Source organism: Phalacrocorax carbo, chromosome 18, assembly GCF_963921805.1.
Source record: "Phalacrocorax carbo chromosome 18, bPhaCar2.1, whole genome shotgun sequence".
NCBI lineage: Eukaryota > Metazoa > Chordata > Aves > Suliformes > Phalacrocoracidae > Phalacrocorax > Phalacrocorax carbo.
Genome location: NC_087530.1, coordinates 8,656,982 through 8,680,876, shown reverse-complemented (window position 1 = coordinate 8,680,876; position 23,895 = coordinate 8,656,982). Strand labels below are relative to the sequence as shown.

Genomic DNA, 23,895 nt, shown 5'->3' with positions numbered 1-23,895 from the left:
TTTAGCAACTTAAAGCGGCAGCTTTAAGTGAAAAAAGAAACCAAGAAAAGCCTTGCTTGAAAGTTGTTTTTTTCCCCCTTGTTTCAGGTTGTAACTTTATTATGATGAAAACCAAAAGAAAATCAAAACAAATGGCATAAAAGTAGAAGGAAACTTTTAAGACTGAGGTAAAAATAAAATCCATTGATCTGACTAGAGGTATTTTTCCCCAGTGTTTGTTCTTACCTTTTTTTTTAACTTCAAGTAGTAGAGAGAGGAAAGGGATGGCAAGATCCCCCAAGAAGGGGAGAAGGCTCTCAGCCCAGGATGAGCCTGTGGGCCAGGCTGTGTGTCTGCAGCAAGCAGCTGTAGTGAGTAACAAATTACAGCTTCCCATGACTTTGGAGATCAGAGGCGGTTTAGGGCCAAACCTCTTCCCTGGCTTGCCTGGGACCACCTGGCAGGAGGAGCTGGGGGTGTTAGCAGTGCTCATGGGTCATTACACGAAGCTCAGCTGCAACGTGTCATGCAGCGTGGGAGGAGGGAGAAGGTGGTGCCTGAGACTTTGCCTAAGTTTCCTCTGAATTTAAATGCCGACTCAAGCTGAAGCCAAGGCTCTGCCCAATGCCAGCTTGCTTGCCAGCCAGATGGCACCTTCTGAAGCTCTTCCACCTTCATCTAGGCTTTAGGGGATGAAGTGAAGGTGTTTACAGGCAAGTGTCTCTTCCTTCTTTCCTCAGTGATATCACAGCCCTGCCTGTAGATTTATGCTGGTGTAAGTTGAGAGCAGAGCATGCTCTCAGCTCTGGAGCTCTAACGTCTCCTTTCTGCGGGCAAGAACAAGTCCGAATGTTGACACAAGGCTCCCTCCTAAATGCAGAAACCTTTGTCCTTTTCTCAACACCACTGCTTCTGCCTTGCTCCTGCTCTCACATCAGGCATCCCTTAGGGAGTTAAAGCACTGCCTCCTCTCTCAACTGGTTTGGTGCAGTTGGTGGAAATAACAAAGAATTTCCTTTTTGGTTTGTTCTGCAAAGCTTTTTTTGGAGGTGGATCTGTTGTTTTTTATAAAAGACCTCTTGAAGAAAGTAAGTTAGAGTTGGAAATATGCATGGCAAGGAGGAAACTTCATTACCCATGCACTCAGCCTTTGCTGGAATTAAGACGATGAGTAGTAAAATAAAAAGCAGAACATGTCCAAATCCTTAGGATACATAAGGACTTGAATGGTAAGGGAGGAATGGAGTAAAAGGCCTGTGCCATGGGCCTCAGGGCTGCAGCTCTGAGAGTAGGTGGAGTTTTGTGCCTGTGCATTGCTGCTTACCCTGCCTCAACCAGGTGGGCAGAGAACGGCCTCACAGGCTCAGCAAGAGCAGTGTGTGTGTGTGTCAACACATGTGGATGGTGTGCGTGCATATGTATGTCCATAGTGTTGCCACACATGGATGAGCTAGAGACACCAGTTTCTCCAAGAGGTAAATAGTTTGTAAGCTGAAGTGGGGCCTGTTCTCAGCCCTTTTCTTGCCACCCACATCTGTCAGTCCGTCTCCAAGAACCGCTCTTACTACCCAGTGTGATTAGCGTCCACAGGGATCGGTGAGAAGGGCTCTCATTCAGTACAATCCAAATTAAAATTTGTCCCTGATGTGCCAGAAACTGTAATCTCCCTCCACTGTAACTCGGCCATACTTCTTATAAATTCTTGTTTTCTGGCAATTTCTGATCCCACATAAAGCTGAGAATGTGGCTGCAGTCGTAAATCCCCATTGGAGAAATAATTACCTTTTCGTGTGAGGACAACATGGGCTGGCAGCAAGAAGCACAAGAGAGATCCTCCTTGTTGAAAATGGTGTTGGTGATGGAGTAAGCTGAAAGATAGGAGAGGTATGGTGGGAGAGAGGAGGAGGACTGAGTAAGAAGCAGAAAGATCAGACATGAAGAGGTAGGAAGATGCAGAGTTACAGCTCTGACACTGAAGAAATGCTGGCTGGAGAGCCAGCGGAGGGGACAAGCCAGCCCTTGTTAAATGTCTCTTTGCCTCTTTGTAGGGGTGATAATTTGGAAGATCAGAGCCTGGCAGCAGAGCCTGTCTGGATGAGAGTGAGAAACACGTCTTCCTTCCCCTTTAAAGAGCAGAGGGAGCCACAAAGCAACCATATGGAGTTGCAGCAGAGTTTGCCAACACCTTCTGTTTTTTGAGGGCCAGATCCAATAAAGGACATAGTTAGACAGTTTTGCTTTCTTTTTAAGCACCTGAAGTGAACTACATGTTTTAGAAGGTGGAGCTAAAAATCTCAGTGCTAAAACAGGAAACCTGTGAGGAATACAAAAGAATGTGATTTTCTGATGAAGTTTAGAGAGACCAAAGACCTCTTCTGAGGGTGATTGCCAAAGTTTTTCTTCCGATGACCTGCATGAGGTTCCCTCATTTGTTTGAAAATGCTGTTGCTGTAGTGTGCATGAGACCACCTCCCCGGTGGAAAAGTTCCCTTAGAAAAAGGAAGGCCTTCGGTCCCTTTCATCCGGCCGGGTGGAAGAGTATCATACCAGTACCTTCTCCCTGCCGGGCAGGGTCCTAGCCACTGTGCAGAAAGTGGGGTGGAGACTCTCCATCCTTCCTGCTGAAGCCAGACCTGCTGTGCGAAGTATGCAGGAGCCAGGGGCTTCAGTGAGCCCTCGCAAGGAGGGCTGAATTACCGTAAGGCTTGCAGGAAAAGGGAATTGTGGGTTCCGGACTGTGCCTCATGTGTTGTTTATTCATCTTACATTAGATAAATGTTGAGTTAAAAAACATGTCCTTCTACCGATCGAGAGGAGGAGTCCCAAACTGCACCCTCCGCCCCTTTACCTGGTGCAGTGAGGAATTGGCAGTTATTTCACAGGAGCTGCGCTGGAACAAAGGGGACTGTGTAATCCATTTATCACAAACTACTCCAATTCCTATCTTAAGTAAGAGAGGAGTCAATTAACAAATGAAAACAGAGTACCAGAACACTCTCTCCACTTAGATCACAGCTCATCGGTAAAACCCTGTAGCAGCACGGCTTGAGCATTGTTTTCCTGGATGTGGCTTTGGAGGCTGTAGGAGAAAGTAATGCAGTCTGGGATATGAACTTTGGAAATGGACCTTTATCGCTATGATGAGATCTTTTTGCTTTTATAGCTCCATCACCAAAGTTTTCTAGCTTTGTGGAGTTGTCTGCCCAACAGATGTGACGGAAAGAAATATTAGTTTTACAAATGGGGATAAAAATGACACATATTAAAAGCCAAAGCTGGTTAATGAGAACAGATTTTCAAAATGCCACTCATCCAGTTTCCTACGTTTAGTTTATATTTCCAAGAACTGGTATCCCTTTTCCTTCCATGAAAAGTCCATTTTCAACTAAACTTCTTTCAATCTACTTCTAACGAAATAATTATTAGTTTCCAAATTAAAGTAATTTAATTTGTTAGTCAAATTACAGCCCAGCAAAAAGGAAACCGCAAAAGTATTTATGACTTTATTTTATCTTTATTAAGGCTAACAAGGTTTGAGCAGAAATGATCTCTTGACAAAGCCATTAAGAGCACAGACAAGATCACAGTCTGTAACACCTCTGAAAGGGCACAGCAGAAAAGTCAAACACTCGTCTTCTGGGAGACAGAGCAAAATTACACTGGAGTTAAAGGAAAATATGGCAACTGAGGGACCAATCCTGCAATAGTATTGATAATTATTCACTGGGTTTATTGTTCTTGTTTTTTCTTTTTTTTTCTTAAAAAGCAATAGATCTCAAAAGGTTTTTTGTGTGTTGGTTGGGTTTTTTTAATAAAAGTCTGATGGCTATGACCCTTTCAAGGCACAGAGAAATAATGTAAATGCTCAGGGTAAGGGGTCAGTGGACGCTGCTACTGGAGTGCAGCTCGTGGCCATGTCAAATCCCAAGGGGTGTCAGGGTCCCTCTGCAATTTGAGCAGAGCCAGCTTCACCAGCATGGCTGAATGGCCTGGATGGGGCGCAGCTGCTGGCGTTGCACCCGATGGGGCTGGGTGCAGGGGAGCTTCTCCCAATTTGTTAGTCAGATTTGTCAACTTCTGGCATTTGTTAGTCCCAAGCCCCAGAGAATCTCCCTCCAGACGCGCACCTATATGCACCAAACACTTCCAGAGCCACCTGGACGGAGGTCTCCAAGAAGGAAGGCGTACTGCTCCTAGCCCCAGCCTGGCTCCCTGGTTTCAGTGTGCACAGCCTCAGCTGTGAATATCTCAGGAAACTGGATGGAAAAGCTGCCAACTGGGGTCTCAAAATAGTGAAGATGTATTTCCCCTCTGTGTGCTCTCCCCTTGTTTCCCCTGTCCCCTTGCTGCCCTGTGTAAATTTGAGAGGTGACTTGAATGATGTCACTGACTGAATGATGCATGGTCATAAAACGTGCTGATGTGAGCACGTTTCTAGGCTCCGAGATGCCATCTACTTAGTCAACCTGTCTTCTGAGAGAAATTTAAACAACCTGAGGGCTTCCCTGTATCTGACCCCCACTGCCTTCTTCTCTCGGCACATAAACATGCCCTTTGGGCATCTCTCTGCTGCCTAGGTGTAAAATGGACAAAAATCAAGAATAAAATTGGAATGGAAGTCAAGCAAAAGTATGCAAGCCTCCACTTCGAGGGAATCTAAATCTCTGCAGAACTGAGGGAGCCTGACAAAACAACCAGCAGGCCTTTATAGTCACAGGAGCTCAGCCTCTCTGCTAGCTCTGGGTGCGGTGGGTGCAGGCCACTGAGGATGGGGAGGTTTATGGGAGCTTGTAAGGGCTCTGCAGGCCCACAGATCAGAAGGGGTTTGAGGAGAGGGTGGCCATGGGCGTGGGGGAAGGCTTGTGACTCAGGTGGACAGGTGGTTAGCTCAGCCAGAGCAGCCCCTTGTAAGACTGTCTCCTTTTTCTCCCTTGCTCTCTGTGCTGACTTTCACTCTGAAAGCTCCAGCTCTGCCAGCTATTCAGCAGCCTAATCTTTTTCCAGTCTCAGTTCTTGCCTACTAATGTGTTTCAGGCATAGAAATTTCATTAAGTCTGCACTGATGTCCACAGGCTTTGGCCATGGATTTCATCGTTAAGTGGGTTTTATTTCAGCCAGTACACAAATTACCCGCTGCTCTAAGGTTGGAGAAGGGGGTGTGGGGGTGGAGGAGGTGTAAAAAGAAGGAAAAGAAGCAAAGAAAAATCCTTTCTGTCCATCCAGGGTTGTCATTGAATAGCTACCCCTGTACTCATACAAACAGACGTACAGAGACGAAAATGAACCAATGAAGACCACATTTCACTAACGCTGTGTCAGTGCTTAACGCTGCCAGAGATGAGAGAGTCAGAAATGCTGCCCTGGAAATTCTGCTCGTCCCAGCTGCCCTCGGAGACTCCCAGGCTGCTTCCCCCTCTGCCTTCAACCCGGGTGCTGACCTTAATGTTCCATTTAATTGGAAGCATTTGGAAACTCGGTTCTCTCTTTCAGCTTTGTGGAAGGATTTAATGTGGGGATTATTTAGCCATTAGCTCAGGCTTTTGGTTTTTTTGGATTAGGATTCCAACATGCTACTTGTCTGATTATCCTCAGTGACATGGATAGACCTGGGCAGCGGAGTTTTGAGCTGGAGCCAAACTTATTTCTCATTTGGGGATGTGGCTGAGTTCTTCCATTCTGGCCTTTGTTCAGACCCCCTGGCACCAAAAAACAATCTATAATTCCCATCAGTGGCCTCATCTGCCTAGAAAAGGGAGCGCAGAAAGAAAGTTTGCGCTGCCTGGAAACAGCTAGGAGAGGATTTTACATTCCCCCAGTGACAGAAAAATCCTTCCAAACATCTAGCAAGAATCCCAAAGATTCAGGTGAATATATATTTCATATCAATAAGAACACCAGATGTGTGTGCAAGCTTATTCTTAGCTATAGTCTTAGAAAAAAGCCTTCTTCCCTTTTTCAGTCTGCCCTGTATCATTAATTCAAGGGAGGACACTGCTGGATTTCTGTGGTTGTGGCTCTCTGCTCTGGCACAGCTTTTTTTATATGAGAAAGGAATGTAAATAATGTCCTTGGAAAAAATGGCAGGTGAGTCAGTCAATGCAAAGCAGATGGAGGGTCGAGGGAAGGTGGATGGATGCTGGGAAACCAGAAACTCCACAGTTCCTCCTTGTGTGGTTGCTCCTGATTCTGCTCTCAGAAGAGCCAGTGTTGATCACAACTGCAGACTAAGGCTGACTTTGGACACTTTTGGAAAGATTCCTTAAAGCTTCTCTAAATTTTTATTATTGCTTTTATGAGTTCAAGTCCAATCATGGTTTTCCAAACAGTCCTGGGCAAAAATATCTTGTCCTTCTGGCAGGAGGAGATCTGCTACAGCATCAGGTGTTTTCAGCAGAGTCCACAGAGCTCTGTGCACTCACGATGTAGAGGGCCATGGGTGACAGGGAGCGTCTTATTTGAAGTTAATCAGAACAGCATGCAACAAAAGGAGCACCTGTCATCTTTTCCTTACCCTGAGCCACTGCTTGATGGATCAATCAGATAAAACATTTTCAGAAGGATTTTTTCTAAGGATTTTTTGAAGCACTTTCTTTTCCTCTAAAATGCTTCCATTTAGAAAGGAAATTTGTAAAACTGAAAGAAGTCCTGTAGGTTTGTAACAGAAATAAAACTCATTTTTTTCCTCTGAGAGGACATACATTTGGCAATCTATGCAGCTCATCTGCGAGAGGCAGAAGCTTTCTAAACATCCAGCTCAAAATTCTTCCAAAATTCAGACAGCGTTAAACCAGTGAATTAATTTGGTTTTTGTTAGTATATCCCAGTTGCATTTCCTCAAGGCTTTGAACTGCAAAGCCCTGTTCATGACCAGACAGTCTCAAACTGGATTTCAGCTGACTGTTGTAAGCAGGACCGCCACTGTGGCTGTGGTCCCTCTTGCAGGCAGGAGGTCCCGAGGTTTTCGTCTCATTTTTCCACCAGAGAGTCTGGCTGCACAGGCGAGGGAGCTGGTAGCTGGGCATTTGCTGACAGCTGCCATCCTGGGCTCACTTTCTCCTATTGCTCTGTTTAAGCCCTTTAAATATGCTCGAAATGACCCTGCATTTATCAGGAGCGCTGTAGGGAGTGCTGGATTGGAGGGACATAGCGGGGCTCCATCGAGCTACAGCCACAGTGTCTTGGCAGTGAGAAGAGAGCGGCTTCATCTCATGAGCTATGTGGAGTACCCAGCGAAGAGAGAGGGGGAAAAAAATATCTCCTGTCGCCTTTTTCCAGCCAAATGGCTTTTGCCAATTATAAATTGATGTCTGGGCCAGTTTACTATCTGATGCTTAGATTTTATTATCTGATCACACGAACTTTGCTTTAACTGACCAGAACATGGGCTGAGGGGTGCCTGCTGCTAATTTATGAACTGAAATGAGTAACTAAATTTAACTAACGTTCATTCTGTCCCTCCGGGCTAGCTGGTGGGGTGCAACATCCCTGCAGTGTTACAGCCTTAAGCTGACTGAACGTGCCACTGCGCTAATCACTTCCAGTTGGAAAACAAGCACGGAGTCGGGGGGTCCTGGGTGAGGCATCATTAGCTGGCAGCAGTCTCACTGGGAGGGAGCAGGGGCAGGCAGCAGGGAGGTGATGCTGGAGCCGGGAGTCTTCAGGGTGCACCCAGGGAGGAGACAGGACCACCCTTCAAGCATGAGGGAAGGCAGCAGCCCAGCTGGGATGTCCCTGGGCACTCCCCTTGGTGTGGGCAGCAGAAGACCCTTCATGCCTGTGCTCTAGAGCACAGCAAATAGAATCCCTCAGGCTATTCCAGTGCCTGATGCCTTTCATTTAAATTACGTTTGACCTTATACTATAGTCCTTATACTATTGTCCTGTTCCCTGCAGACCCGCAGGGCTCCCTCCCTGCACAGTGCTGACTTGCTCCGTTCATCTCCATCATGTTTTTGCCCATCTGGTGCTTCTTCATGAGTGTAAGCTGCTGTCTGCAGTCATGGGCCATGTTAGTGTTGATTCTTCCAGCTGCCAAACCAGAACACAGATTTTGCTTGAGATGTTTCCCCTTCACAGAGTTCCCTTTTCACGGACTTTTAGCAACGGAAGGAGAGAAAGGATGGGGGAGAGAGGGAGAAAAAAAGAAAGGAACAGAGCAGTGCTTGCTGCTGATGGGAAAGTGTCAGGCAGACTCTCCAGAGCACCATCTAATGTGACCTACTTCAATCGTCTTGAGAGGTATTTGTCTTGCAACAGTTCATTTTGGAGGAAAACAAACTATGATCTTAAGTAGCTCCAGGGTAGGAACCTGATTTCCAGTGGAGACTCTGGCTGTTGCTCTGTGTTCAGCAGGGAAGGGAGGAGTCTCGAGACCTATCCTGGCATGGGGGGCTGTGACCCCCCTTCAGCATTGCTCAGCACCGTGGTGACACACACTGGGGTGTAGGAAGTCTCTGGCCCTGATATAATCCCATTGCAGTGACATTTCATGTCACCAGGAAGAGCAAAGTGAGGTAAAGGCGTTGCAGGGTGCTGAACACAAGCGTTAGGTGTGTTTTTCATGCACCTGGTGAGTGTAACTGCATTCAGGCAATGCTAGAGGGAAGACCCTCTGCACATCTCCTCCCTCATGTGCTCCTTGAGCCTTGCCTGGGCCAGCTTTCCAGTGGGAGTCTGCACGGTGGCCATCTAGAAGATAGGCTCTCTAGGGAGCAAACAGGCAGCAGAAGACCAGAAGTGCCCCTTAGAGATACTACTTTTTGAGTCACTGAAGTTTCATAACCTATAGGCTATGTGTGCATAAAGGTCTCATCTGTAGAGTGTCTACCTAGTGAATCTCTTCCCAGACCAAGATTTGGTAGAGACTCTGGGGTGGCTGGATCAGTGAAATGTTCTTCTGTGTTTCAAGATGAGGAGCCAGAGTGCTCTGGAGACCTGGGTTCAACTGGGATTTTAGCAAGATCATTGTCTTTCTGTCCTTTCCCTGAAAATATGGGTATGGTTTTTCCCTGACCCAAAATTTTAGGGAGATGTGAAGAGCACCGAGGACTACAGGGCTTGCATTTTAGTGTGGAGAACCCTGTGGGGCTGCTGGAACACCAGTGGGAATCTAGATGCTCCTCAGTCAGGCAAAGACTTGTGGCAGATATCCTGGATCCAGCAGGATACGAATCCCTTCAGCCGCCAAGTCATTTTGTCAGTGCCTTTGGCCAGAGATTTATTTTAGCCTTTTAATATTTTTGCATAATGTTTTGTTATCCTTCTTCCTCTCTACCTCTCTCTGTGTCTCCTTTTTTTTAATTCTGCTTTCCTGAAGCACTTTGTGCTTTCTGAATATAGCTGCATGAAGTAAATGGTAATACCAGGCTGATAAATTAGCGATGTATTAGAGCCTTGTATTTGCTCAGGCTAGTAATTTAACCTGATGCCGGAGATGCTTGCATTTGTTATATTCATGCACGAATAGATAGCAACTATCCCAGAAAGCTGACACTTGTGGGCAGTGCCCTTCCCATAAAGCACCCCTGTGGCAGACCACAGTCGCTTCCTATTTGTCTAACCTCAGGGCATGGCGGGTGAGCTGGTTTAGGCAAAACCTTTTAAGAGGGAAAGAATGAGAAATGAAATATTTACTTTTTGTTTTTACTTGCTAGCAGTGAAAGGATATTGATGTGGTGTAGATGGAACATTATAATCAGAATTATGCTAGGGAATAAAAAAAGCCAGGCATAAATTAGCGCTGTTTGCTTCCTCCGTGGTTTAAGAGAGTTAGCATTACGCCAGTGCCATATAACATGCCCGAGATGTGTTTGGGGAGCTGCTGGGCCATAAATCACAGGCAGCATTTAAACCGACAAGAAGAAAGGCCACATAGAGATGGATGGATGTCCAGCGAGGGGACTGTCCGAGGGGCAATCATAAACAAGTCAGGAGACGAAGCAGCCGGAGTGGGAGGAGGAAATAGGATTTGAGAATTGAAGTCTGAGCATTGAGGGCAGAGCCGAATGCTCGCAGGGTAAGTAAGAGGAGAAGCTGACCTGAAAAGGTATGGGTTTTGAGAAGTACAGGCCGTGGGATGGCAATCCCGTTTTGCCACACTTCAACATTTCTAAATTACTTTTACCTTTTTTTCCCTTGTGAAGCAGCAAATTGTTGTAGTATTCATTTTTCACTAAAAAGGTCAAGTTTTCGATTCTGCCTTCTCCTTCTGATAAGAACCAACCAGAAAATCCAAGACCTTACATATTTTCTACGGGATATCTTCATCCTATCCAAGGTGTCTTTACAAAATCCTTTGCCTGAAATACTCTTTGCCAAAGACATTCAGTGATGAAGTTCCTTAACTCATGTTAACACAGAATGACAGTCTGTGATCTTGAAGGGTGCCAATTTACCCTAAAGAGGAGGGGTGTCTTTGCTTTGCCTTGGCCTGTATGTGGGACTCTGCCTGGAGATGCTGCTGTGTCTCTGAGGGCTCTGCTCAAGAAGCCCTGTTGACTTTACTGGGATTATTACAGGAGCAATGTTGTGAAATCACTCTCAGCTTTCCATCCCCTGGAAATCACAGTTCAAATGTGCCTGCAGCCAAGGGAGAAAGTTCTTGTGTGACAGCAGCTCTTTTCAGTGTTTCATTGCGCTGTATAGACTGCCACAGAAAGGTTAGTGATTTTTTTTTTGGCATGGTCACCACGCGCTTTCTCACACTTCCAATAACAAGAAAACAACAAGGGCATTTGCTCTTTAGTGAAGTGCTTCAGTAACAATCTTCAGAAAGAGAACCTGAAAAAAGAGTGTGATTCAAGTCAGGCTTGGGATCAATACGCAAACCTGGGGTCAGGGCTAGGGTAGCATGGGGGGGGGTGGAGAAGACGGGAAAAGCATAAAGGAGAAGGAACTGAAGGACAAGGATAGATGGTTCTTCAGAGGAAAAGTGAGGCTTATTGGCAGGGCTGGATGGGTGGTGAGTGAAATGGGCTCAGGATGAGGACGGACAAGGTGGCCCCAGGTCAGAACTGGAAGTGTTAGTACAGTTTGGAAAAAAGCTTAATCCTAGCAGCTGGCAGCCTGGAGTCTCTCAAGCTCCAGCACAGCTTTTGGCTTTGAGGTTTTCCCTCCCACAGGAAAGCAACTCCCCTGCTGAAAAGGCAGATGCACGGTAACCTGTTCCAAAAACAGGCAGCTGTCAGGACAAGGTAGCTACCTTAGCAAGGGATGTGTTAGATCTCAAGAGGGCCCTGCCTCTCTGCACAGCTAAAGGCAGAAACTGCTTGAGAGGGTGATTAATTCATCAGTAAAACATTAATTATCCTAATGACTCCATTCATTAACCTCTGAAGTGAGAGGAACTGGCCCCTCTTCATCTCCAGAGAAATTTAGCCCCTTCCAGCTTCAGTGCTGGATTTCCAGGTGCAGAAAACTAGGTACATGAATCTGTTAAAAATGGGGCAATCTGGGGAGCAAATACCCGGCAGGCAATGTCATAAGTATGGTGGAAATCTCACACAGGCACCGGTGCAACACCATTAATGTCAGCAGAACTTCTGACTTACCCAAACGTCTATGACTTCAGGTCTGAACATCATGCTTGCTCTCCAGCACGGTTGTTCCCATAGAGCAACTGTGGCTGTGATTCCCCAGTTCTACACAACCAAGAAAATACCCTGTCTTTTGGCCAGCAGAATATACGGCTCAGTCCCACTGGGACTGCAAATAATGTTCGGTTTAAGAGTTAGTATGAAGAAAGATAGGCTTAAACAGGTGCGTAAATATTTCTTTGACAAGGAGCTTTACTATGAAGGCAGTTCACATCTGTGAACTGATCCCGCAGCCTCCCTTGTGTTTGTAAAGACCTGCATCTGTTAGATAAAAATAGCTACGAAATTTGGAGAAGGGTGGAAACTGTTCTTCAAAGAGACTATGATTCTGCTCTTGGTTCTGACACTGGCTGGCTTTCAGCTAGCCCTGCTTCCTCTCTGAGCCTGGGTTTTCTTCCATGCAAACTACTTTATAATCTATTAATTAGAAGTGCTGCATGAGAGCTGAAAAATAACATTATTTCTGGGATGCAGCACACCTCTGCCCTTGGGAGACATAATGACTGCTTCTGAAGTCGTGTGCTCGTTAAATTAAACTTCATGATCATGAAGTTTAATTCACGTTCATGCTCATGAACGAATGCGGCTTGCAGCTTCCAGGGCCCTCGGTAATGCATTTTCAGGTGGGGTTAGCACTTCACACCTCAGTTTTCTCTTAGCTCCTAGTACCTCTATGTAGGTACACGAGCCTTTCCTAGGCTCTGCCAGTGCAGCAGAGGATGCACGATCCTTCCTCAGTTTCAGCTGGCTAAAGGGAATGCAGGAGTCACTCTGCTGCGTTCCCCCCACACGCATATTGCTTCTTGGCACTAATGTCGAAGTGAGATCTCCTGCAAGCTGTGTATCCATGCTACCTGTGATCTCCTGGGCTGGATTCTTTGTGTGTCAGCATCCCCTGCCATCCCAGCCTGCATGCTGGATTGCTGTCAAGTTACTGGAGCTATGACAGACCTCTCCTAAGTGCTGGATCTGAGCTGGATCCATCCTAGTCTCAAGATCCTTTCCAGAACCCTTAGCAGAACCATTCCAGAGTTCAATAATTTCATTTTTAAAAAGCTTTCAATTTATTTTGACAGGGCTGGAGTGTTTAAAGATGGCAAAGTGAAGGAGATAAATAGATTATTGATCGGACAGGCTTGTAATTCCTTAGTGAATTGGATTTAGCTCCTTCAATGAGATCAGGTCTCTGCCATAAATCTCCCAAGGAATCGATAAGATGGAGAGTTCCTGGTGAGGAGAACTTTTGTTTGTTACCATGGCCACAGGTAGGGACCGGGAGCAAGTCTTCCACAGAAGTGGAGGGTAGGAACTTGGAGCCACGTGTCTCTGCTGAGCCAACCTCGGGAAACGGTTATCCTGATTGCAACGAAGTGTTAACTGCATCAGAGATTGCAGTCCAGGGCTGCAGATGCATTGCACACGTGGCCTGCATTTGTCATGCTGAGATAATGCCATGTGCAATCATCGCTATAATGAGTTATCCTGGCATTAAAAGACAGTTCAGCTGCAGAGGCTGGGGATGGGAGCATGACCTGGCTTTCTGGTGACACTGCAACAGGATGGAAAACTCCCACCAGGTGCATGTGCTGTCCATTCCTTGTCACCTCCAGGCTCTGAATCCAAACAGTGGCCGTGTGTTCAAGACCTATCTGACTGCAAACTGGAGGCAGCTTCAGAGCCTTCCTGGCTGGCCTGGGCAAGGATTGGGGCCATGATTAGAAAGACAGCAGGAGCTGCCAGCAGAAGAAAAAAAAAAACAAAAACAACAAAAAAGAAGCCAAAAACCGAAATTTCTGTTAATTCCCCAATCTAGATTACACTGCCAGAGAATAAAAACTAGTTGCAGCCTTTTCAGTATCTCTCAAGGGTCTGTGTTTGCTGTGCCGCTGTGCACCTGGCACCAGCACAAAGTCTGCGGCTGCTGAGGGCTTTATGTCAGAAAGTGGTTTGTTATTTGGAACAGCAGTGGGGTTAGAGCTTGGAGCGCTGGTGTCTACAAAAGCCTTCATGGTCTAATATTTTGAGCTAATTGTAGTTCTATGTAGTCCTGTGTTTAAAGGTCTGTGGATATCTAGATCCAGGATGTATATATGTCTAATACACTGTGTTGGTGCATAGATCAGTCTACCAATCCTCCTGCATCCTGTTGCTCCTCATCCTTACCAATAGATTCAGAGCAGACTGCCCCAAAGTTATTATTCCCCAAAATTACTATTCCATGACTTCCCCCAAATTACTCATGAGCAAACCTGCAATGAAGTTTATCAGCATTCATGTAAATGAGCATGAACCTAGGGGAACATATAAAATTCAGAGCTTCCGGACTAAATTTTTTTCCAGGCAGGGGTACTCTCTCTCGCAGTCCCCATCAACACCTCTTCACCGGCACAGCTGAAGTCTGTGAGCTGTATGTGACATTTCCCAGAAGTTCAGCCACTTTGCAGAACCCCTGGAGCCTCAGGCCTTGACAAAGTGGGCTGGAGGTCTTCCAAAGCTGGGCTTAGTTGGGAGGTTTCCAGTACTTCCTGTTTCCAACTGAGCTGGCAAGAGACAAAATAGCTTTTTTCACTCTATTTCATTCTCCTTCTGGTGCTGGCTATACCCCAAAAGGCAGAGAGACAATGAAAGGGATAGGAGGAGGAAATCAAATGAGTCTTTCACTGTTGAGGAAAGAATCCGTGGGTCCTTAAATTTGGATTGTATTTGTTTTAAAATAAAATTCAATACAATGTTCAACCCAAGCTGCAAGGGTTGAACATGGGAAGTGTGCGTAAGGGACGATATCTACCCACCTGTTCACATGTGGAAATTAAGGGGTATTGTGTTTAGAGGGGTATTGTATTTAGAGCTACCTAGAAAAACTTGTTGGTTGCCCATCCTCTGTGGAAAACCAACATAGAAACCCTTTTTTATTTTTGTTGTTGTTGGTGGTTTTGTTTTGGGTTTTTTTTCTTAGTTTAAAGGAACAACATCCCCAATCTGTCATCAAAAGTGCTTGGATTGGGGAGGGCAGAGGGAGTTTTGATGAAAAAGTGCCTTGCAGCTTGGGTTGAACATTGTATTGATTTTTATTTTAAAACAAAAGCAATCCAGGAAGAGATTTCTAGGAGAACAGATCTGTTTGCAAAATTTTTATCTAGTCAGAAAATCCACAACCTATGTATCGCATCAAGAAAACTTTTAGAAAACATGAACTACTCAACCAAAACTCACCTTGTCTCACCATTCCCAGAAGTGAGTGATGCAGAATAATCTGAGCTACCTATAGCTGCAAATCCAAGCCCAGTCCAATTTTGTCACTGTGTACAAATCAGAAAGCTGTTGTGTAGTGTAATCCAAGCAGTCATCGCTTCCAGCTCTTTTAGCTCACCCAGCAGAAAGTCTTGTTTGTATCTACCACATTCAAGCCTTGCTGAGGGGTTATGGTCAGGATCAGACAGATTACAAACTCTTTCTGCTTTCAGATGGATCAGATGAGATGGAGTCCAGAACCGAATGGTTCCCTCTCAGAGTTAGTAGGGGGTTAGACAGTTATTGTTGGCTTCAGGAAGCCCTTTCCTAGCCCAGAGTCCCGTATCAGCAGCAACACGGCACAGTGGGAGCAATGCAGAAGCTGGCTGAGGAGGCTGGTGCCTATGAGCAGCCAACAGGGAAAGTCTGAAAGGGGCCAGCTGGGATCTTCTGCTTGCTCTGGGCAAAGGAGCTGCAAAGGGAGGCGGAGACTGAAATGCTCTGAAGCAGAGATTAAGGCATACGTGTGGGTTGCGTACACTGGCGCAAAACTGACATTACAGACATAAGGGGGAACCGTTCTGCCCTTACAGGTTTAACAGTCTTTTCTGAAGTGATGACTGAAGGGACCAGAAGACACCAAACCAGGCAACTGTGACCTCCACAGGCTCTCTACAGGCTCCACAACACCGAATGCCAGCGCAGAGTTAGCTCTGGGACCTGGCTGTTGCGTGTGTCTGTGGTGGGTATCGTGCACGGGTGATAACAGGTGGGATCTCAGAGCGTGCTGGGTGGTGTTGGTGGGGGAAAAATTGCTCCTTGTTTGGCAGGGGGCAGCATGAAGCAATGCGAGACCCTCTGTGCTCTCCTGAGTGCTTTGTAAGCAGAGCTGTGCTCCAGTGAGAGGGAGAGCTGCCAGGCTGGCTTCCTTTCCCCAGTCGGGGTAAGCCATCCGCAGTGCTCCATCCAAACCCGTGCGCTGTCTGATCCCAGCTATTAGCCCCCGCCGCCATTCCTCAACATGGGAGCCAAAGCAAACGCTTCCCCCGCTTGTGAGACAGGCTTCCCCGCGCCTGAGGGTGCTTGGCCCTTCCTCGCTCGGCTGTTGTCCCTCACCTCGTTTACATATCATCATTTGTCAAGCACCCTCTGAACACTTCGTAGGCTGCCTTCTCCCTCGCCCTCCAGAGGTATGAAAAGGTCACCTGTCTAACAGGGAGAGGCACTGGAAATAAACTCATGTGTTTTTCCTCTATTCAAACATCAGATGTGACATGGAAAGATGAACCAGCTGCCAGGAACCCGCTTGGCAGGTATGATGCTGTGCAGCGGTTTGTCCAGGCCCTGCCTGTCTGCCACAGATCATTACGTGTTCCTGTTTCGAGGCTCTACCTCTCCGTGCTGTCTCAATGCAACGGATGCATTATTTCTCCTTGGACACAATAATTTGACGGTGCATACTAAAAACCCCAGAACTGTGGAGACGTCCAGCTCCTGAATTACCTGGGAGATGTGACATGTCTATTACCGCAGGTGTGCACGTGGATGGAAAAGAGGGCTCACAAGAGCTGTTCTTCCCCGTGGAAGCGCAGAATGCTGAGCTGTGATGCTGTCTGTTGAGAGAAACCCCCGTGACACAGAGTGGCAGCTCCCTGCCTGCAACGAGGGTAGCAAACCCAGCCTGAACCGTTATCTTCATGTGTGCTGTCGTAGCTCCAGGGACTATGACCTTGCTTTGAAAGGTATTTAATGTCTACAAGGAAGATACAGTCAAAACAATTCCCTTCTATCAAAGTGAAACACGGCAGAAAAAGAAGTGAAAAGAAAGAGTGAGAGGAGACTGGGCAGTATTTCAGCTGTGCTGAGGAGCAGCTCTTTCCTGTTTTGAGGTGGATGTCTGCCCAGGGCCGCCTCAGGTGCCAAGCTGGCCCTGGGCGCTCAGGTCTGGATCCTGAATCTGAACCACGTCTGAGGATGGCGCAGCTGGAAATGGATCAGGAAACAGAGTTCAGAGGGGACACGGGCAACCTAGTGGTGGCTCTGGCATCCCCTCTCCCTCCTTCACACGGACATCTCATTTACTGTTTTCTTAGTTCCTGTTTAATACTGGCACAAAGTCTTTTTCCTCTATAGCAGCTTTAGCAACACGCCTTGCAACGCAGCCCTTCAGGTGGGACAAGGGAAAAACGTGAGTGAAGGCAGGCCTGAGACGTAGTGAGCGTCTGAAGACGCTGAAGCTTCCTTAAAACTTTCTCCCTAAGATTCATCCATTCCTCCAGTGGCAGTAGTCTGGGGCTTGACTCCTCCTCTGTGTGCAGAATGTTTGCAGGTGGGACACCTTCCTCCACCTAAACCTTGCTTCTGGGTGCCCCATTAGCCTCCTGCCCACAGCCTCTGCTGCGGGGACTTGTTGGGTCCTTAAACCAATGGAAGAGGCTGAGGGCAAATCCATGAGCTGGACCAAGCGTACTTTGCAGTGTCCTTCCCTGACCTGTGTAAATCCACCCTTGTGTCCACTCACGCTGTATCTGCACTACAAGCGCTTTGACTTCTTGCTTTGTCTTCTCACAATGAGCAATACCAGTGGAATCTCATCCACACCTGCAGTTCTCAGATGTCACCATGGTAAAAATGATTACAATACAGCTGTGTGCTTTAAACATTATGTCCTGAGGCAGGTGGCATCTACTAATAAAAGATGGATTTAATCCTTTGTTACTGGCTCACCCAGAAGTCCTACATAATAGGAGCATTGCTTAAGAGGCATTCAAGATCTTGTGCAATCATACTTAACCCTTTCATGATGCTGCTAGTGACATTTACGGCTACTCAGAAATTAATATCTCAGATTTCCATAAGGCAGACTTTACCCAGGAGAAAAAAAATCCACTTTTCAATATCTGTTTTCATCCCCGAATTGAGAAGAAATATTTTAACTTCCACAAAACATGAAACTCTGCAAAATGTCTACGTCCACTTGACAAAATCAAGAGACTCAACCCTTTCATTAAAGGTGGAACAACAACATTCTGAACATTCAAATGTTTGAAATGTTTCCTTGAAAAGCTAATTAAAATATTCCATTAAAAAATTTAAATTGGAGATATAATAGTAGCAATATTTTCTGGAAGAGAGGCAGTATTTGAGACCGCATATTTTGCAATTGACAGAAAATCTGGTTAGAACTTGAGAACACAACAGGGAAACTGAGGCACAGCAGAAGCCACAGGACTTGCTCAAAGACATAGAAGAGTGACTTCAGAGCCGCGGTTAAAATTCATGAGGCCGTAACTTTCAGAGCTGCTCTCTGCTGACTGGAACACACCAAGTAGAACCTGTTGTATCTGATGCCCTGTACAAGACCTTCAGCACTGTGTGACTTGCTTTCCAGGGTATGAAGAAAAATCTCAGGTTTTTAACAGCCCCGCAGTGTCCTGAGTCCCATGGGCTCATTTTTCTGTAGCTATTTATTTGCTTGGTTATCCCAGCCCGAGCAGCCTGTGCGAAGTACCCTGAGGTGATACCCTCAGGCATTGACTCGAGGGGGAGCTGTTTGCCTGTAAATGAGAATAGCACTCATTCTTTTCAGGCACTGCTGAATCATTTCACCTTTTTTTTTTCAGAATTGTTATGCACAGTCCTGCCATTTACCAGGTCAGATGTCAGAGTCTGCCCCGTCTGTGTGGTGCCTATGGTCACCTTGCTGGTCACAGGGGTTGGAAGAGCTGGACACATCACACTTTTGAAGGTGGGGAGGAGTTTGTTAGATGCGTGAGTCCCAGGCTGTTTTCCCACAAGATAATTCAGATTAAGCAGCAAGGGGAGAACCAGGGCTGCCTGGAGACCCAGAGACGTCCACACAAGCTCCTTAGGCAGTCATGCAGGCAATATGCAGATATAGGTAGATGCGCTGTTAGGATGTCAGACTTGCCAGACCCACTCTCTGTCTGTCTGTTAACGGAGACCTCGGGGATGGCTGAAAGGTGAGAGTTCTCATCCTTCCAGCCAGACTCAGTGTGGAGTTCGATGACCCATCTGGCTGGCACCCAAAGCTGAAGTTTTGGGATTCCCACCCCGAGCTCTGAAGCCATTTCACCTGCCTTTAAATAGAACAGGGCTTTGAGGGAAACTGGAACTGGAACAAAGCTCCTTCCCCTCTGTGGGGCCAGCAGGGTCGATGAAGAAGAAGCTGAGGGTGAAACCAATTAATTCATTCATTACTGAGCTACTGCAGTCACAAAGATATTTCAATTGTGCTTGCTGGGAGGTCCTCATGAGAGATACATCTCATTTTCAGCGGGGTCCCCAAGGGGAGGACATAGTCAGACAATTTCATTCCTGCTGACTACAGGGTAATACAGATGTTCCAGGGAAAATGTGCCCTCTTGTCACCTGAAATTTCACTCCAGAATAGGCAACGGTTTGAGTGAGATCAGACCCTCAGTACTCACAAGGAAGCCTTTCAAGCCCCTCAATCACGATTCCACCAGAAACCACATGCTCTGGGCTGTAGTCGTCTGCCCCAAACTCATCACTGTGGCCTGAAGGGCACATCATGCAGCTGTATTTGCGTCCATGCCAATTGTATGGCCTCCCTGTACTGCAGGCACCCCTTTACTCTCTGATCTTGTGAGTGAAGTTTAATGAATTTAAATATGAATTCAGGTAATTTAAAAAAAACCTGCAAAGGTCTAATCACTGAATAGCTTTTATTACAAGGTACGGTACTTTTTTTGTGTACCTTTGCACTCCAAAGCAGAGAGCAGATGTCAGTTGCTTAATCACAGTGGTGATTTCAAACCCTTTGCTCCTTCCAGAGAGATTTTCAGGAGTTCTGCAATCAGTATCTCGAAATCTTCTGAAGATATAGCCGTGTATTGGAGGATTTGGCTGGGTAATGTTTCAGGGGAAAAAATGTCATCCTGTCTGAATATACCATGTTAGCAAGAGAGAAAATGTACCTATCGACAGATGAACAGACAAAAAGAGCCTGCAATTCTTGAGAAATAACCAGAACTTTTCAGTCATTTCCATCTACCTGACAGCAAAGTTCACCTGCAAAGCAAGGGCAGGGTCTAAACAGCTATAGCATAATCTGAAAAACACTGAAGTGACTAGGGCTATGGAGTAAAAGCACTAAAGTGCTGATGAATCTAGTCCATTCCTTTTATATATAGAGGACACAGATTGTACAAACAGTCCCTTCCTGGGCTGGGCTGAAATCTCAAGAGGAGTGATACATCAACAGGAGGAAAAGACTGAAATTCATGGAAGGTTCAGTGACAGCAAAGGAGCAAAGTAATAACTGCTTCTCCTTTCTTGTCTTGCCAAACAGGGATTGTTCATAAAACGGAACAAGCTTTCTCAGTTTTGAGGAAAGAAGGATGTATGGAAACATTGGTTTTACAGTTCTGTAAAAAAAGTCCTTATACCTGATGCCAACATAATGTGAAACTTTGCTATGCACTTGGTTAAGTATAAGAGTAGCCAGGACTGCCTAAATCCAGGTCAACTGAGGGTGAATTAATTCGGGTTTGTAGATGCAGGTGGCTGACTTTCCATTAAGTGCCTCATGCCCCTATTTCATGAGGTGCATGTGCTGAGGGGTGTTGTATTTTCCATGCCTGGAAAATTACTTGGGCTTCTGAATGGTGAGAAGAAGAGAGGGGATAAAGGCTTAGCAGAGTCTGTCAGAAACTGAAAGTTTCATGTTTCCATGTCCCACATTCAATGCTTTTTGTTTTCTTTCAAAGCTCTGATACATATATAGAGAGATTTTCTTTCTTCCATTCCCATTTTCAGTACCCAGCCAGGAACCAAAAGTGCTAGAAATACTTCTAAGGGATGTCTGCATAGCCAATTGTCCAATTTCACAGGCCTTAATGGCTTCTACTGGAACTTGCACACCCCTCTCTGTCTGCTATGCTGCACACCAGACACAGCAAATGTCAATGACAAAAAGCCAAGGTAAGTGGCCAAAACAAACCCTTTGATATACAGGAGACTGAAAGGGATTATTTTTCACTATTTATTTTTTTTTATTTTCAAGATCTTTTATTCTTAATATATCTACTTTTTAGTAGGAGAAGAAAAGACATCAAAAGTGTGACACACAGCTAACTTTAGGGCTGAACTGAATAACTCTTTAATGACATATATCTTTACATTAAAATCCCAGATGGTCATTTTCTCAGTCCACTGAATTTACAATATTCAGCAGATAACTACAGAGGGAAAAAAGCACCCCCCATCATTTGAAGCTCTCTCTGGCCAGATCGCCTCAGCTATTCAGACACTGGTGTCCCCACAGGTGAATGCAGAGCCCTTCTTTCCCCCCCATAGTGCACAGGTCCTGAGTTTGTTCTGCTGTACCACTCCATCCGCCACAAGCTGATGCTCTGACATTTCGGACAATGCACCATTTGCCCAGAAGGGTTTTGCCCTGTTAAAAGCAAGCTGGGCCTGCAGACAGCCCTATTAGCATCAGTGTACTAAGCAGCTGGGAAATAATCTTGCTGGTCAGAGGACACTGAGCCGGGGATGGAGGCAGCGCACGGTTCATCTGGCACTGGTGTCCGTGGTCCATCCTGCTGTAAGCTGAGGGCAGCACAAGCGCTGCCTGGGCAGACCTCCCCAGGGGTAGCTAGAAGAAGGAAGGATGCAAAACCTTCTCCCTTGCTCAGCAGCCAGTGTGACAGCTGAGACGCCTCAGCCATTTGGCTGACTGTGACACTGACCTTTCTCTATAACCTTGGCTACAACCATCTTCCCAAGCTTTAGTTTCTCCAGCTATAAAATTGAGACACCAGCACTACAATTTGTTTTCTTGCAATGCTTTCCTAATGAAGAAAAGCATGTTTTGCCTCTTAAACCACTCCATCCTGCTTTGCGGAGCAGCACACACATACCAGCCAGCTTGAAGTGTTGCAGATTTGTACCAGGTTGTTACAAGGGGCACAGACGAAACTCAGGGGCTCTGACAGTTGGTCTTTCCCCTGAGCCAGGCTCATTACCTAACTAACGTCCCTGGTTTGACTCCTAATTCTCCAGAAATACACAGAAGAAAACCGAAAGAGTGAATTAAGAAATGAACCTGAGAAACAGAGGGGCTGATTCTCCGCCACCCTGTGCCAAGCCCTCTGTGTGCATCCTGTATCCTGCTGCTGGGCTCTGCCTGCACGGGAGGATGAGCAGGAACTGCCTCTGAAAGCCTCAATCCCTACATTTATTTAAGCAAAGCTTCAGATGGCTGACGGGGATCAGTGTAAAATGAATGATTCCACATGGCAGCGCAGTCATATCCCCCTCCTTCCTTGGCTTTTTTCTTTCCTACAAGAAAAATGAAATCCCCAAAGTCTGTCTGCCTGTCTGCTGCTTTCAGGGGGGTGGGTGGTTGCTCTGCTTAATCAAACTCTGGTGTTCTCAAGCTCCAGAAAAAAAACCAACCCAACCTTAACCTGGAAAGGCCTTCTGGCTCCAATGTCTTGATATGTTTTCTTAAGGGAGGGGGTTACAAAAGGCCTTATTTCCTGTGTTCCTGCTGCAAGATTTAAACCCTCTTTCCTGGTGGGATTCTGCTATGCCCTAAAATCCAGACTGATGTTCATGACATATTCACCAACTATGTGCTGCATTATTATTGCCTTGCTTGGCTGTGCAGGAATATAAACTACAGGGATATGAAATCTTCCTCCTTATTTTCTGCATTCCCACTTTTAGCTGTGCTGATCCTTTACCTGCCTCTCTCTTCCCTCCTTTCTGTTTTGTTTTTTTTTGTAGGTGTGATTGCTAAGATGGGAGAGCAGCGGGTGCTTGTGCCTGTCACACGGGGCCAGCAGACATCGCAGGTAGGACAGGTCCCTTTGGCAGCCGAGGGACAGGGCGGCTGCTCCCTCCGGCAGCGCGTCCATAGGGGCTGCGGCACACGCAGCAGCCAGGGCAGCCCCCAAAACGCAGGCCATGGGAGCCGGGCGCGTGGCCGCAAAGTTGGCGCTGGCTCCGGAGAGGAGTGTCTGCAGGGGCACCTCTGTACCCTCACGACTGTCAGTGCTGTATTTTATGGGAACAAGTTGTCTAGGCCAAACCCTACAGCTAATGGCTAAACTGGGGAGCGTGAAACCTGTCGGCACTGAGATAGAGATGCAGGGAAGCGAATTGGTCACTGGAATAAAATCAGGCAACTTAAGGAGGGGAGAATAAAACAGGCAGAATTTTGCTAAGCATTTAAGAGAGTTTATCCTACTCATCTAGGACTGCCCTGGGCAAGGCAGGGCGGTGGCAATGCAATGGCTTGTTATGGGTTATGCTTGCAACATCTCCCATTGAAATACTCTGCTTTTAACTGCTTTTAATTACCTTGGCTCTGGTTTGTCATGCGGAACGTCTGTTGCAAGTTAGGTTTTGCAAGAGCAGTTTTAGATAAAGTGAAGCAGAGTACTGCTCCCCCACCACCACCTTGGAGATTGTTCTCATGTTCTACCCACTAAAAAGAAAGAAAACCTGTGATAAAAATAGTGTGAGATGATGTCATTAAGAATTATCATAATGCATCTGGAAAGAAAAACCACTGGGGATACCTAGGTGATCTTAAATCTGACACTTTTTTTTTTAATCCCTGATTTAGTAATTTTAACCTGTTTCTAACAGTAATGAGGACATGATTCGTATTTGCAGAGGTCTGGCTCCGATCTGAATAGCGTGTGTCAGTGCACGAGAGGAGATGGGGCAAAACTGCGTCGTTATATGTCACCATTTCTTGTCCCCTTTCCTGTACAGGTTCCTGCACAAGTTCATGTAGTGTCGGGGGTGCAGTCTGTCCCCCTCAAGATGGAAAGTAGAAGCAACCACCAAAAGATTCAGCCTCTGTGCCATCCCCAATACTACCCAAACTGAATGGAAGGACTAGCAGAAACGAGGACAGGACGTCCAGGCAATTTATATCCATCCTCACACTGATAACATCTCTGCTTCCTTAAGAAGGTAGCATTTCTGTGCTAAGAAATAACCTAAGCTGGTAACTGTGCAGCATCTTTTCATACTGGCTAGCTGGGGCCACTCCAATTGAATATAATAAACGATATGAGGAACAATA

At 46.3% G+C, this 23,895-nt stretch overlaps 1 long non-coding RNA gene across 1 annotated transcript in view; it reads left to right on the top strand.

Annotated features, from left to right (window-relative positions):
* The window catches only part of LOC135316225 (uncharacterized), a 51,401-nt gene extending 29,171 nt beyond the window's left edge, over window positions 1-22,230 (top strand). The window contains exons 2-3 of the long non-coding RNA XR_010375660.1: window positions 15,398-15,546; window positions 16,072-22,230. This is a non-coding gene — a long non-coding RNA (uncharacterized LOC135316225). The remainder of the gene's footprint in view (window positions 1-15,397; window positions 15,547-16,071) is intronic.
* The last annotated feature ends 1,665 nt before the right edge of the window (window positions 22,231-23,895 follow it).